Here is a 17,676-nt window from a genome sequence, read left to right as displayed (position 1 = left end):
GGTCATGAATTCCACTCAGTCAAAAACGGCAATGGCGGGTTCAGTCATGATGAGCAACAGGAGATCTAAAGGTTCTCCAGGGATTTCTGGTCATGGGATTCTCAAAATCTTCATGTTATTGGCCTAGCCATATTTCAAGAATGAAGAAGTTGGCACTGTGGGTTTTGATTCATTCAGGAGCCATTAAGGGTTGAGGAATCTCCTTTCAGTAAAAGCTCTGGAGATCGCATGCAGGCAAGGCTTTTCACGGAGTGGCGAAAGGTCACAGGAATCCAGGCCCATTGGGGGTCTAAAATATGAGGTTCATGTGAGTTTTGGCTCTCAACTATAGCTGAAAAGGCTTTAACAGCAAAATCATGTGAAATCCTGGCTGAGATTCCCAGTGCTGTGGAGGAAGCCACCCTCGGCCTAGATCTCAGTTTCCAAGGGCTCCTCTAATGCCTGGCCTTGTAAAATCCCAACACGATTCATGGCAAGAGTTCTCTGAGATCAGTTCCAGAACTGAGTCTCTAATGGCATCACACCAGAGTTCAAGCTGAGGTGGACCCACTCATCTTTTCCAACCACCACACAAAAGACAACTATTCGAACACAAACACTCCCACATGTCCCTCCTCTTCTTCCATACAGATACTCATCATAACATTCTGGCTGGGGGTTTCCATAGGGGGAGCAGTCTAAGATGGTGTGCAAAGTAAGGTCTCATGCCCATCATGTGCCAAATGTCATGGTGGCCTGGACACCCTTCCTGAGAAACAGGATAGATAAAATGGGCCTGTAGTTAATACTGCACTGCTTCTCAAATTCGAGGCCTCCTGCCTGCCAGGGGTAGATTCTTGATGTGTACTGGACTCATGAAAACACCCAAACACCTGTGTGCTAGTTACTGGATGGCTTGCAACAACGCATTTGACCCAGAGGATCCCTGTTCTTACTTCATCGGTGTCAGGAGCCTGACCAGAGGAAGGCAAGAGACTTCATCCAATATTACACTTCTTTTTCATCCTTTTAGATGTGCATGGACACATGGGATTTTTCTTGAGTTTCCTGGGGTGCTGAGAATGTAATTCACAGCCACACACAGGGCCAAGAGTCTGATTCAGACACAGCCTTTACAAAGCACTTTACCTAAAAGGCACAGATTGGGCCTCTTCCTTTCCGTTTGAAACTGTTTTCTGGAGGATTCCCAAAGGAGTGTCCTAAGGCAAACACCTCCCTGACATTCAGGGGAACAGAACAATAGGGAGGAAAGAAGCCTGGAGAAAAACTTTTCTTTAATTGAACACTGTGGCACTGACAGCTCCTAATCATGCAACTTGGGTGGCTATCTATGCAAGCAGGGATTCTCCAGAGAGATCCTTACCAGTCATGCTAATTTTTACTTTTCTGAGATGCTTGGCATTCCCGTCAGCAATCCAGTCCATGGCCTTGTCACAGAGCTTGAAGGTGGTACCCATCTTGTTCACAAAAACACGAACCCCTTCAGAGAGTGGCCAAAATTCTGGAAGAATACAGGAACTTGGGATCTTGGTAGGTGTTTCCCATCTGCAAGACAAGCAGCAGTCCATTCATCAATTGGCCTTGAGGAGTCCTGCAAAGACTTCCACTGGACAGGACACATTCACGGCTGCATTCTTCTCTCTACTCACTTTAACCACAAACCCAGTGGGATCCACTGACTCTATAGAAAGACTCACTAGTTAACAGTCCATTTCAAACCAACAAACAACAACAACAACAACAACAAACACGTTTTTCCTACATGATCTCAGAATATGAGACAAAATGCCAAATTGAAACACACACCCACTAAGACACACAAACCACCCCTGTATTTGGTCTGCATCTATCCACTCTGACCTCTGACTGGTGGGTGAAAATTTGTTCCCCAGCAGTGGCCGGTCCTGTCTCAGCTCTGGTCTCCTTGGCCATCTCTGTGTAGTTGTCAGGAGCCAGCAATGAGCCAACACTTCTTTCTCAGGAAAGGCCCCTGTTCAGACCATTCAAGGCATTTGGCTACCCACACATCACCAGGTGCCAAGAAAGAATGACTCTGGCCTTGGTACAGAAAAAACAAGGGAGCCCACTGGGACTGGAATTGCCTCTGGGTGCCTCGCCTCCTGGATGCCACGTTCAGAGAGTTCCATCACCAAGGAAGTGAGGTGAGGTCACTTCCTTCAGGGAAGTGAATGAGGTCACTGCCTTGGCAACCACTTTGTCCTAACAGTTGTTTCCAAGGGTCCCATGAGAGGGAGGCTGCCCCACCTTCCTGTGACATTTTCACAAGTCATAAAGGTCTATATACCCTAGGAGCCCGGGATCAGCAACCCACCCAGGCCTGATTGTGTCCATCTTCCCTGCATTGAGAAGAGAGAGGCTGATTCAGCCACATCCCTTCATCCTCACTGGGTTGTTGGCCATGGAAGATGACTTTAGACCTCACAGGTCCTACCTAGCTGCCTACATTGGCTCCAGGGATCATTTCTGCATCTACCTTTGAGCTTCTCAGCAGCTGGAGGATTCCCTACATACCTGTATGGCAAGATCAACTCAGGACCTAGGTTATGTGAAAATAGATTGAGGGAACAGAGTCTGCTTCAGGGTCATATCAGGTTCGATTTGGCTTAGGAGTCATTCTGCTGGATGAATACGGGGATTGGGCAACTGGGATATTTATAAGAATGGAAGGTGAAAACTAGGTAAGAGCTGAAGCACACAAGGGTGTTGGGCCCTTGATTATGTTCTGCAGAGGTGAATCCTCTAAATCCATATAGAATGGCATAAGATCTTGTACCTGGGACCACTGAATGTGAAAGAGAACTTCCAGTGATATTGAGATAGTAGACAGGATTCCAGTGTAGGGTAAGGAAGAAGAGTGAGTTTAGGATTTGGGCAAAAGGCCCTTTTTGCAATTGAATGAATTTCTATTAGAGTGTATATGGGAATGTCAGCACACATGAAGAGTCAGTCACAACAAGGCACTTGGGGAAATAGATATCAATTGGGATGTTAGGAGATCGGGCAAAGTACAAAATGAGTGATAAGATCAGGGATATTTTCAACAGGGGGGTGGTTGAATACACTATCCTAGGAAGAAACAAGTGTACGCTCACCATCGGATTGAATATTGAAAACAATAGGCAAAGCGGACTTAGATGATTTTAGTAATCCATGCTCTCATTAAAATCAGGCTTTGGAAGAATCATAAGGTGAGTGTGAGTTTTGCATTTGGTGTCCAGAAGATGATGTGATGAAAGGAATACATGGAGGAAGTGACATGTGTATTTCTTCCACCATTTCTGGGAGCATGTTTTCAAACCCTGTCATTTAGAGTTTGGGGATAAAAATAGGTGCACCCTGGGTTTACGTATATAGAGATGATGCATGAATAGACCATAGGGTGAATAAAAAATATAACTGGTTACTATTTTAAATGATGGATTGAATTGATATTTTAAAAAATACATGAAATCTGGTATTCAGATAAACATTCAATCCAAGTAGGTGTACGTCTAGTGGTAATATTAGGGTTACTAATTACACCAAACTGTGAGTTTTGCTTCGAAAATGATGATGGAATTCAAAAGTAATGTTTTATAAAAGAAATCTCATGAAAAAGCAAGTAAAGCAACATGGAGAAATACATGGGTTCTGATAGAGGGAGTGAATATAAGTGAACCATATGCATGTCAATTTGTGAATATTGGATGAAATGATACATCCTATGATACGAAGAAATAGGAATTTAACAATTTTGAATGAAAATTTACTTCAAAATACACATCACGTCCCATATGAATAGACTTTCATTGATGTTAAACTGGGTCACTTACTGAAGAAATATTAGGGTTAGTACTCAATATTCACTGAAGTTCATTTTGAGAATTCAGAAATGAATATGTATGTCAAGAAAATGTATATTTCTGAGAAATATCTTGTGAAAAGTTGATTATAAATCCACCCAGATGGACATTAAAGAATCAAGGTAGTATAAGTATTGACACAGAGATTCAATATTTCAAAGGGCAAAATGAAAAACGAGTCTAAGATATATGCGAACACGTGCCACATAACAATCTTCCACTGTCATCCACCACAATGCCTTGACATTACTATCACCCCAAATAAGACACAATGAGAGGAGAAGAGGAACAAAATCTGTGAATACATATCTGGAATTGGAAATTCTGAGGAGCTCACAAACTTGGGTGTGGCACAAGAGATCCCAATGGTAGGGGACAGGGTAAACATTCCACAAACATGGAACTTTGCTGGCCTAATGACTTCTTGACTATCTGCCTCTGACATTTGTGCACTAGAAATATAGCTTTGTGCTTTAGCTTCCTTTGCAGTGAGACCAGGAAAGCTTGGTCTCAGTCTATGTGAACAGGAGGACATGGTTTCCTATTGCCCAATACGAACAGGAGGCAGCAGAGCTGAATCCTCTCTTTGTAGGTAACTGTGGCCATTGGGGTATGAGTGTCTCCCTGGGGGGATTGTGAAGCCTGTGGCTCACAGTCCAGTTTTAATGGCATTTCTTGCAGCTTCCCTGGAAATTTGGTGTTTGTTTTTGAAATACATAAAGGTCAACCGGGACACAGTGCTGGAGGGAGCTCTGTCACGTGGGGTGAGTCAGGGTCTGACGGAAAAAACACAAACTGGGCTGCTACCCCATATATCTTTCCCACTTGAGCGTAGCAACTTGATTCTGAGCATCGCACCAGATCCTCTCCACACAACAACATGCCTTTACATTTTAGGGTCTGCTGGCTGCACCTTGTCAGTCACATGTCATTTGGATACCAATGACAAAACCACAGGGGCTCACCACAGATGTTGGTCACACACCTGCACTCCATTGCTCCAGACCCAGTTCCCTGCTGGCTCCTACTCACTGACATCTCTGTTCTTCACCATGGTCATGAATTCCACTCAGTCAAAAATGGCAATGGCGGGTTCAGTCATGATGAGCAACAGGAGATCTAAAGGTTCTCCAGGGATTTCTGGTCATGGGATTCTCAAAACATTCATGTTATTGGCCTAGCCATATTTCAAGAATGAAGAAGTTGCCACTGTGGGTTTTGATTCATTCAGGAGCCATTAAGGGTTGAGGAATCTCCTGAGTCTCTAATGGCATCACACCAGAGTTCAAGCTGAGGTGGACCCACTCATCTTTTCCAACCACCACACAAAAGACCACTATTCTAACAAAAACACTCCCACATGGCCCTCCTCTTCTTCCATACAGATACTTATCATAACATTCTGGCTGGGGGTTTCCATAGGGGGAGCAGTCTAAGATGGTGTGCAAAGTAAGGTCTCATGCCCATCATGTGCCAAATGTCATGGTGGCCTGGACACCCTTCCTGAGAAACAGGATAGATAAAATGGGCCTGTAGTTAATACTGCTCTGCTTCTCAAATTCGAGGCCTCCTGCCTGCCAGGGGTAGATTCTTTATGTGTACTGGACTCATGAAAACACCCAAACACCTGTGTGCTAGTTACTGGATGGCTTGCAACAACTCATTTGACCCAGAGGATCCCTGTTCTTACTTCATCGGTGTCAGGAGCCTGACCAGAGGAAGGCAAGAGACTTCATCCAATATTACACTTCTTTTTCATCCTTTTAGATGTTCATGGACACATGGGATTTTTCTTGAGTTTCCTGGGGTGCTGAGAATGTAATTCACAGCCACACACAGGGCCAAGAGTCTGATTCAGACACAGCCTTTACAAAGCACTTTACCTAAAAGGCACAGATTGGGCCTCTTCATTTCCGTTTGAAACTGTTTTCTGGAGGATTCCCAAAGGAGTGCCCTAAGGCAAACACCTCCCTGACATTCAGGGGAACAGAACAATCGGGAGGAAAGAAGCCTGGAGAAAAAATTTTCTTTAATTGAACACTGTGGCACTGACAGCTCCTAATCATGCAACTTGGGTGGCTATCTATGCAAGCAGGGATTCTCCAGAGAGATCCTTACCAGTCATGCTAATTTTTACTTTTCTGAGATGCTTGGCATTCCCGTCAGCAATCCAGTCCATGGCCTTGTCACAGAGCTTGAAGGTGGTACCCATCTTGTTCACAAAAACACGAACCCCTTCAGAGAGTGGCCAAAATTCTGGAAGAATAGAGGAACTTGGGATCTTGGTAGGTGTTTCCCATCTGCAAGACAAGCAGCAGTCCATTCATCAATTGGCCTTGAGGAGTCCTGCAAAGATTTCCACTGGACAGGACACATTCACGGCTGCATTCTTCTCTCTACTCTCTTTAACCACAAACCCAGTGGGATCCACTGACTCTATAGAAAGACTCACTAGTTAACAGTCCATTTCAAACCAACAAACAACAACAACAACAACAACAAACACGTTTTTCCTACATGATCTCAGAACAGGAGACAAAATGCCAAATTGAAACACACACCCACTAAGACACACAAACCACCCCTGTATTTGGTCTGCATCTATCCACTCTGACCTCTGACTGGTGGGTGAAAATTTGTTCCCCAGCAGTGGCCGGTCCTGTCTCAGCTCTGGTCTCCTTGGCCATCTCTGTGTAGTTGTCAGGAGCCAGCAATGAGCCAACACTTCTTTCTCAGGAAAGGCCCCTGTTCAGACCATTCAAGGCATTTGGCTACCCACACATCACCAGGTGCCAAGAAAGAATGACTCTGGCCTTGGTACAGAAAAAACAAGGGAGCCCACTGGGACTGGAATTGCCTCTGGGTGCCTCGCCTCCTGGATGCCACGTTCAGAGAGTTCCATCACCAAGGAAGTGAGGTGAGGTCACTTCCTTCAGGGAAGTGAATGAGGTCACTGCCTTGGCAACCACTTTGTCCTAACAGTTGTTTCCAAGGGTCCCATGAGAGGGAGGCTGCCCCACCTTCCTGTGACATTTTCACAAGTCATAAAGGTCTATATACCCTAGGAGCCCGGGATCAGCAACCCACCCAGGCCTGATTGTGTCCATCTTCCCTGCATTGAGAAGAGAGAGGCTGATTCAGCCACATCCCTTCATCCTCACTGGGTTGTTGGCCATGGAAGATGACTTTAGACCTCACAGGTCCTACCTAGCTGCCTACATTGGCTCCAGGGATCATTTCTGCATCTACCTTTGAGCTTCTCAGCAGCTGGAGGATTCCCTACATACCTGTATGGCAAGATCAACTCAGGACCTGCTGTTATGTGAAAATAGATTGAGGGAACAGAGTCTGCTTCAGGGTCATATCAGGTTCGATTTGGCTTAGGAGTCATTCTACTGGATGAATAAGGGAATTGGGCAACTGGGATATTTATAAGAATGGAAGGTGAAAACTAGGTAAGAGCTGAAGCACACAAGGGTGTTGGGCCCTTGATTATGTTCTGCAGAGGTGAATCCTCTAAATCCATATAGAATGGCATAAGATCTTGTACCTGGGACCACTGAATGTGAAAGAGAACTTCCAGTGATATTGAGATAGTAGACAGGATTCCAGTGTAGGGTAAGGAAGAAGAGTGAGTTTAGGATTTGGGCAAAAGGCCCTTTTTGGAATCGAATGAATTTCTATTAGAGTGTATATGGGAATGTCAGCACACATGAAGAGTCAGTCACAACAAGGCACTTGGGGAAATAGATATCAATTGGGATGTTAGGAGATCAGGCAAAGTACAAAATGAGTGATAAGATCAGGGATATTTTCAACAGGGGGGTGGTTGAATACACTATCCTAGGAAGAAACAAGTGTACGCTCACCATAGGATTGAATATTGAAAACAATAGGCAAAGCGGACATAGATGATTTTAGTAATCCATGCTCTCATTAAAATCAGGCTTTGGAAGAATCATAAGGTGAGTGTGAGTTTTGCATTTGGTGTCCAGAAGAAGATGTGATGAAAGGAATACATGGAGGAAGTGACATGTGTATTTCTTCCACCATTTCTGGGAGCATGTTTTCAAACCCTGTCATTTAGAGTTTGGGGATAAAAATAGGTGCACCCTGGGTTTACGTATATAGAGATGATGCATGAATAGACCATAGGGTGAATAAAAAATATAACTGGTTACTATTTTAAATAATGGATTGAATTGATATTTTAAAAAATACATGAAATCTGGTATTCAGATAAACATTCAATCCAAGTAGGTGTACGTCTAGTGGTAATATTAGGGTTACTAATTACACCAAACTGTGAGTTTTGCTTCGAAAATGATGATGGAATTCAAAAGTAATGTTTTATAAAAGAAATCTCATGAAAAAGCAAGTAAAGCAACATGGAGAAGTACATGGGTTCTGATACAGGGAGTGAATGTAAGTGAACCATATGCATGTCAATTTGTGAATATTGGATGAAATGATACATCCTATGATACGAAGAAATAGGAATTTAACAATTTTGAATGAAAATTTACTTCAAAATACACATCACGTCCCGTATGAATAGACTTTCATTGATGTTAAACTGGGTCACTTACTGAAGAAATATTAGGGTTAGTACTCAATATTCACTGAAGTTCATTTTGAGAATTCAGAAATGAATATGTATGTCAAGAAAATGTATATTTCTGAGAAATATCTTGTGAAAAGTTGATTATAAATCCACCCAGATGGACATTAAAGAATCAAGGTAGTATAAGTATTGACACAGAGATTGAATATTTCAAAGGGCAAAATGAAAAACGAGTCTAAGATATATGCGAACACGTGCCACATAACCATCTTCCACTGTCATCCACCACAATGCCTTGACATTACTATCACCCCAAATAAGACACAATGAGAGGAGAAGAGGAACAAAATCTGTGAATACATATCTGGAATTGGAAATTCTGAGGAGCTCACAAACTTGGGTGTGGCACAAGAGATCCCAATGGTAGGGGACAGGGTAAACATTCCACAAACATGGAACTTTGCTGGCCTAATGACTTCTTGACTATCTGCCTCTGACATTTGTGCACTAGAAATATAGCTTTGTGCTTTAGCTTCCTTTGCAGTGAGACCAGGAAAGCTTGGTCTCAGTCTATGTGAACAGGAGGACATGGTTTCCTATTGCCCAATATGAACAGGAGGCAGCAGAGCTGAATCCTCTCTTTGTAGGTAACTGTGGCCATTGGGGTATGAGTGTCTCCCTGGGGGGATTGTGAAGCCTTTGGCTCACAGTCCAGTTTTAATGGCATTTCTTGCAGCTTCCCTGGAAATTTGGTGTTTGTTTTTGAAATACATAAAGGTCAACCGGGACACAGTGCTGGAGGGAGCTCTGTCACGTGGGGTGAGTCAGGGTCTGACGGAAAAAACACAAACTGGGCTGCTACCCCATATATCTTTCCCACTTGAGCTTAGCAACTTGATTCTGAGCATCGCACCAGATCCTCTCCCCACAACAACATGCCTTTACATTTTAGGTTCTGCTGGCTGCACCTTGTCAGTCACATGTCATTTGGATACCAATGACAAAACCACAGGGGCTCACCACAGATGTTGGTCACACACCTGCACTCCATTGCTCCAGACCCAGTTCCCTGCTGGCTCCTACTCACTGACATCTCTGTTCTTCACCATGGTCATGAATTCCACTCAGTCAAAAACGGCAATGGCGGGTTCAGTCATGATGAGCAACAGGAGATCTAAAGGTTCTCCAGGGATTTCTGGTCATGGGATTCTCAAAACATTCATGTTATTGGCCTAGCCATATTTCAAGAATGAAGAAGTTGCCACTGTGGGTTTTGATTCATTCAGGTGCCATTAAGGGTTGAGGAATCTCCTGAGTCTCTAATGGTATCACACCAGAGTTCAAGCTGAGGTGGACCCACTCATCTTTTCCAACCACCACACAAAAGACCACTATTCTAACAAAAACACTCCCACATGGCCCTCCTCTTCTTCCATACAGATACTTATCATAACATTCTGGCTGGGGGTTTCCATAGGGGGAGCAGTCTAAGATGGTGTGCAAAGTAAGGTCTCATGCCCATCATGTGCCAAATGTCATGGTGGCCTGGACACCCTTCCTGAGAAACAGGATAGATAAAATGGGCCTGTAGTTAATACTGCTCTGCTTCTCAAATTCGAGGCCTCCTGCCTGCCAGGGGTAGATTCTTTATGTGTACTGGACTCATGAAAACACCCAAACACCTGTGTGCTAGTTACTGGATGGCTTGCAACAACACATTTGACCCAGAGGATCCCTGTTCTTACTTCATCGGTGTCAGGAGCCTGACCAGAGGAAGGCAAGAGACTTCATCCAATATTACACTTCTTTTTCATCCTTTTAGATGTTCATGGACACATGGGATTTTTCTTGAGTTTCCTGGGGTGCTGAGAATGTAATTCACAGCCACACACAGGGCCAAGAGTCTGATTCAGACACAGCCTTTACAAAGCACTTTACCTAAAAGGCACAGATTGGGCCTCTTCCTTTCCGTTTGAAACTGTTTTCTGGAGGATTCCCAAAGGAGTGCCCTAAGGCAAACACCTCCCTGACATTCAGGGGAACAGAACAATAGGGAGGAAAGAAGCCTGGAGAAAAACTTTTCTTTAATTGAACACTGTGGCACTGACAGCTCCTAATCATGCAACTTGGGTGGCTATCTATGCAAGCAGGGATTCTCCAGAGAGATCCTTACCAGTCATGCTAATTTTTACTTTTCTGAGATGCTTGGCATTCCCGTCAGCAATCCAGTCCATGGCCTTGTCACAGAGCTTGAAGGTGGTACCCATCTTGTTCACAAAAACACGAACCCCTTCAGAGAGTGGCCAAAATTCTGGAAGAATACAGGAACTTGGGATCTTGGTAGGTGTTTCCCATCTGCAAGACAAGCAGCAGTCCATTCATCAATTGGCCTTGAGGAGTCCTGCAAAGATTTCCACTGGACAGGACACATTCACGGCTGCATTCTTCTCTCTACTCTCTTTAACCACAAACCCAGTGGGATCCACTGACTCTATAGAAAGACTCACTAGTTAACAGTCCATTTCAAACCAACAAACAACAACAACAACAACAACAAACACGTTTTTCCTACATGATCTCAGAACAGGAGACAAAATGCCAAATTGAAACACACACCCACTAAGACACACAAACCACCCCTGTATTTGGTCTGCATCTATCCACTCTGACCTCTGACTGGTGGGTGAAAATTTGTTCCCCAGCAGTGGCCGGTCCTGTCTCAGCTCTGGTCTCCCTGGCCATCTCTGTGTAGTTGTCAGGAGCCAGCAATGAGCCAACACTTCTTTATCAGGAAAGGCCCCTGTTCAGACCATTCAAGGCATTTGGCTACCCACACATCACCAGGTGCCAAGAAAGAATGACTCTGGCCTTGGTACAGAAAAAACAAGGGAGCCCACTGGGACTGGAATTGCCTCTGGGTGCCTCGCCTCCTGGATGCCACGTTCAGAGAGTTCCATCACCAAGGAAGTGAGGTGAGGTCACTTCCTTCAGGGAAGTGAATGAGGTCACTGCCTTGGCAACCACTTTGTCCTAACAGTTGTTTCCAAGGGTCCCATGAGAGGGAGGCTGCCCCACCTTCCTGTGACATTTTCACAAGTCATAAAGGTCTATATACCCTAGGAGCCCGGGATCAGCAACCCACCCAGGCCTGACTGTGTCCATCTTCCCTGCATTGAGAAGAGAGAGGCTGATTCAGCCACATCCCTTCATCCTCACTGGGTTGTTGGCCATGGAAGATGACTTTAGACCTCACAGGTCCTACCTAGCTGCCTACATTGGCTCCAGGGATCATTTCTGCATCTACCTTTGAGCTTCTCAGCAGCTGGAGGATTCCCTACATACCTGCATGGCAAGATCAACTCAGGACCTGCTGTTATGTGAAAATAGATTGAGGGAACAGAGTCTGCTTCAGGGTCATATCAGGTTCGATTTGGCTTAGGAGTCATTCTGCTGGATGAATACGGGGATTGGGCAACTGGGATATTTATAAGAATGGAAGGTGAAAACTAGGTAAGAGCTGAAGCACACAAGGGTGTTGGGCCCTTGATTTGGATACATAGTTTTGAATTATGTTCTGCAGAGGTGAATCCTCTAAATCCATATACAATGGCATAAGATCTTGTACCTGGGACCACTGAATGTGAAAGAGAACTTCCAGTGATATTGAGATAGTAGACAGGATTCCAGTGTAGGGTAAGGAAGAAGAGTGAGTTTAGGATTTGGGCAAAAGGCCCTTTTTGGAATCGAATGAATTTCTATTAGAGTGTATATGGGAATGTCAGCACACATGAAGAGTCAGTCACAACAAGGCACTTGGGGAAATAGATATCAATTGGGATGTTAGGAGATCAGGCAAAGTACAAAATGAGTGATAAGATCAGGGATATTGTCAACAGGGGGGTGGTTGAATACACTATCCTAGGAAGAAACAAGTGTACGCTCACCATAGGATTGAATATTGAAAACAATAGGCAAAGCGGACATAGATGATTTTAGTAATCCATGCTCTCATTAAAATCAGGCTTTGGAAGAATCATAAGGTGAGTGTGAGTTTTGCATTTGGTGTCCAGAAGAAGATGTGATGAAAGGAATACATGGAGGAAGTGACATGTGTATTTCTTCCACCATTTCTGGGAGCATGTTTTCAAACCCTGTCATTTAGAGTTTGGGGATAAAAATAGGTGCACCCTGGGTTTACGTATATAGAGATGATGCATGAATAGACCATAGGGTGAATAAAAAATATAACTGGTTACTATTTTAAATAATGGATTGAATTGATATTTTAAAAAATACATGAAATCTGGTATTCAGATAAACATTCAATCCAAGTAGGTGTACGTCTAGTGGTAATATTAGGGTTACTAATTACACCAAACTGTGAGTTTTGCTTCGAAAATGATGATGGAATTCAAAAGTAATGTTTTATAAAAGAAATCTCATGAAAAAGCAAGTAAAGCAACATGGAGAAGTACATGGGTTCTGATACAGGGAGTGAATGTAAGTGAACCATATGCATGTCAATTTGTGAATATTGGATGAAATGATACATCCTATGATACGAAGAAATAGGAATTTAACAATTTTGAATGAAAATTTACTTCAAAATACACATCACGTCCCGTATGAATAGACTTTCATTGATGTTAAACTGGGTCACTTACTGAAGAAATATTAGGGTTAGTACTCAATATTCACTGAAGTTCATTTTGAGAATTCAGAAATGAATATGTATGTCAAGAAAATGTATATTTCTGAGAAATATCTTGTGAAAAGTTGATTATAAATCCACCCAGATGGACATTAAAGAATCAAGGTAGTATAAGTATTGACACAGAGATTGAATATTTCAAAGGGCAAAATGAAAAACGAGTCTAAGGTATATGTGAACACGTGCCACATAACAATCTTCCACTGTCATCCACCACAATGCCTTGACATTACTATCACCCCAAATAAGACACAATGAGAGGAGAAGAGGAACAAAATCTGTGAATACATATCTGGAATTGGAAATTCTGAGGAGCTCACAAACTTGGGTGTGGCACAAGAGATCCCAATGGTAGGGGACAGGGTAAACATTCCACAAACATGGAACTTTGCTGGCCTAATGACTTCTTGACTATCTGCCTCTGACATTTGTGCACTAGAAATATAGCTTTGTGCTTTAGCTTCCTTTGCAGTGAGACCAGGAAAGCTTGGTCTCAGTCTATGTGAACAGGAGGACATGGTTTCCTATTGCCCAATACGAACAGGAGGCAGCAGAGCTGAATCCTCTCTTTGTAGGTAACTGTGGCCATTGGGGTATGAGTGTCTCCCTGGGGGGATTGTGAAGCCTGTGGCTCACAGTCCAGTTTTAATGGCATTTCTTGCAGCTTCCCTGGAAATTTGGTGTTTGTTTTTGAAATACATAAAGGTCAACCGGGACACAGTGCTGGAGGGAGCTCTGTCACGTGGGGTGAGTCAGGGTCTGACGGAAAAAACACAAACTGGGCTGCTACCCCATATATCTTTCCCACTTGAGCGTAGCAACTTGATTCTGAGCATCGCACCAGATCCTCTCCCCACAACAACATGCCTTTACATTTTAGGGTCTGCTGGCTGCACCTTGTCAGTCACATGTCATTTGGATACCAATGACAGAACCACAGGGGCTCACCACAGATGTTGGTCACACACCTGCACTCCATTGCTCCAGACCCAGTTCCCTGCTGGCTCCTACTCACTGATATCTCTGTTCTTCACCATGGTCATGAATTCCACTCAGTCAAAAACGGCAATGGCGGGTTCAGTCATGATGAGCAACAGGAGATCTAAAGGTTCTCCAGGGATTTCTGGTCATGGGATTCTCAAAACATTCATGTTATTGGCCTAGCCATATTTCAAGAATGAAGAAGTTGCCACTGTGGGTTTTGATTCATTCAGGTGCCATTAAGGGTTGAGGAATCTCCTGAGTCTCTAATGGTATCACACCAGAGTTCAAGCTGAGGTGGACCCACTCGTCTTTTCCAACCACCACACAAAAGACCACTATTCTAACAAAAACACTCCCACATGGCCCTCCTCTTCTTCCATACAGATACTTATCATAACATTCTGGCTGGGGGTTTCCATAGGGGGAGCAGTCTAAGATGGTGTGCAAAGTAAGGTCTCATGCCCATCATGTGCCAAATGTCATGGTGGCCTGGACACCCTTCCTGAGAAACAGGATAGATAAAATGGGCCTGTAGTTAATACTGCTCTGCTTCTCAAATTCGAGGCCTCCTGCCTGCCAGGGGTAGATTCTTTATGTGTACTGGACTCATGAAAACACCCAAACACCTGTGTGCTAGTTACTGGATGGCTTGCAACAACACATTTGACCCAGAGGATCCCTGTTCTTACTTCATCGGTGTCAGGAGCCTGACCAGAGGAAGGCAAGAGACTTCATCCAATATTACACTTCTTTTTCATCCTTTTAGATGTTCATGGACACATGGGATTTTTCTTGAGTTTCCTGGGGTGCTGAGAATGTAATTCACAGCCACACACAGGGCCAAGAGTCTGATTCAGACACAGCCTTTACAAAGCACTTTACCTAAAAGGCACAGATTGGGCCTCTTCCTTTCCGTTTGAAACTGTTTTCTGGAGGATTCCCAAAGGAGTGCCCTAAGGCAAACACCTCCCTGAGATTCAGGGGAACAGAACAATAGGGAGGAAAGAAGCCTGGAGAAAAACTTTTCTTTAATTGAACACTGTGGCACTGACAGCTCCTAATCATGCAACTTGGGTGGCTATCTATGCAAGCAGGGATTCTCCAGAGAGATCCTTACCAGTCATGCTAATTTTTACTTTTCTGAGATGCTTGGCATTCCCGTCAGCAATCCAGTCCATGGCCTTGTCACAGAGCTTGAAGGTGGTACCCATCTTGTTCACAAAAACACGAACCCCTTCAGAGAGTGGCCAAAATTCTGGAAGAATACAGGAACTTGGGATCTTGGTAGGTGTTTCCCATCTGCAAGACAAGCAGCAGTCCATTCATCAATTGGCCTTGAGGAGTCCTGCAAAGATTTCCACTGGACAGGACACATTCACGGCTGCATTCTTCTCTCTACTCTCTTTAACCACAAACCCAGTGGGATCCACTGACTCTATAGAAAGACTCACTAGTTAACAGTCCATTTCAAACCAACAAACAACAACAACAACAACAACAAACACGTTTTTCCTACATGATCTCAGAACATGAGACAAAATGCCAAATTGAAACACACACCCACTAAGACACACAAACCACCCCTGTATTTGGTCTGCATCTATCCACTCTGACCTCTGACTGGTGGGTGAAAATTTGTTCCCCAGCAGTGGCCGGTCCTGTCTCAGCTCTGGTCTCCTTGGCCATCTCTGTGTAGTTGTCAGGAGCCAGCAATGAGCCAACACTTCTTTCTCAGGAAAGGCCCCTGTTCAGACCATTCAAGGCATTTGGCTACCCACACATCACCAGGTGCCAAGAAAGAATGACTCTGGCCTTGGTACAGAAAAAACAAGGGAGCCCACTGGGACTGGAATTGCCTCTGGGTGCCTCGCCTCCTGGATGCCACGTTCAGAGAGTTCCATCACCAAGGAAGTGAGGTGAGGTCACTTCCTTCAGGGAAGTGAATGAGGTCACTGCCTTGGCAACCACTTTGTCCTAACAGTTGTTTCCAAGGGTCCCATGAGAGGGAGGCTGCCCCACCTTCCTGTGACATTTTCACAAGTCATAAAGGTCTATATACCCTAGGAGCCCGGGATCAGCAACCCACCCAGGCCTGATTGTGTCCATCTTCCCTGCATTGAGAAGAGAGAGGCTGATTCAGCCACATCCCTTCATCCTCACTGGGTTGTTGGCCATGGAAGATGACTTTAGACCTCACAGGTCCTACCTAGCTGCCTACATTGGCTCCAGGGATCATTTCTGCATCTACCTTTGAGCTTCTCAGCAGCTGGAGGATTCCCTACATACCTGCATGGCAAGATCAACTCAGGACCTGCTGTTATGTGAAAATAGATTGAGGGAACAGAGTCTGCTTCAGGGTCATATCAGGTTCGATTTGGCTTAGGAGTCATTCTGCTGGATGAATACGGGGATTGGGCAACTGGGATATTTATAAGAATGGAAGGTGAAAACTAGGTAAGAGCTGAAGCACACAAGGGTGTTGGGCCCTTGATTTGGATACATAGTTTTGAATTATGTTCTGCAGAGGTGAATCCTCTAAATCCATATACAATGGCATAAGATCTTGTACCTGGGACCACTGAATGTGAAAGAGAACTTCCAGTGATATTGAGATAGTAGACAGGATTCCAGTGTAGGGTAAGGAAGAAGAGTGAGTTTAGGATTTGGGCAAAAGGCCCTTTTTGCAATCGAATGAATTTCGATTAGAGTGTATATGGGAATGTCAGCACACATGAAGAGTCAGTCACAACAAGGCACTTGGGGAAATAGATATCAATTGGGATGTTAGGAGATCAGGCAAAGTACAAAATGAGTGATAAGATCAGGGATATTTTCAACAGGGGGGTGGTTGAATACACTATCCTAGGAAGAAACAAGTGTACGCTCACCATCGGATTGAATATTGAAAACAATAGGCAAAGCGGACTTAGATGATTTTAGTAATCCATGCTCTCATTAAAATCAGGCTTTGGAAGAATCATAAGGTGAGTGTGAGTTTTGCATTTGGTGTCCAGAAGATGATGTGATGAAAGGAATACATGGAGGAAGTGACATGTGTATTTCTTCCACCATTTCTGGGAGCATGTTTTCAAACCCTGTCATTTAGAGTTTGGGGATAAAAATAGGTGCACCCTGGGTTTACGTATATAGAGATGATGCATGAATAGACCATAGGGTGAATAAAAAATATAACTGGTTACTATTTTAAATGATGGATTGAATTGATATTTTAAAAAATACATGAAATCTGGTATTCAGATAAACATTCAATCCAAGTAGGTGTACGTCTAGTGGTAATATTAGGGTTACTAATTACACCAAACTGTGAGTTTTGCTTCGAAAATGATGATGGAATTCAAAAGTAATGTTTTATAAAAGAAATCTCATGAAAAAGCAAGTAAAGCAACATGGAGAAATACATGGGTTCTGATAGAGGGAGTGAATATAAGTGAACCATATGCATGTCAATTTGTGAATATTGGATGAAATGATACATCCTATGATACGAAGAAATAGGAATTTAACAATTTTGAATGAAAATTTACTTCAAAATA

This window comes from Urocitellus parryii, chromosome 16 (genome assembly GCF_045843805.1).
Source record: "Urocitellus parryii isolate mUroPar1 chromosome 16, mUroPar1.hap1, whole genome shotgun sequence".
Classification (NCBI taxonomy): Eukaryota; Metazoa; Chordata; class Mammalia; order Rodentia; family Sciuridae; genus Urocitellus; species Urocitellus parryii.
The sequence above is the reverse complement of the archived record's forward strand: the minus strand, read 5'-3'. Positions refer to the sequence as shown.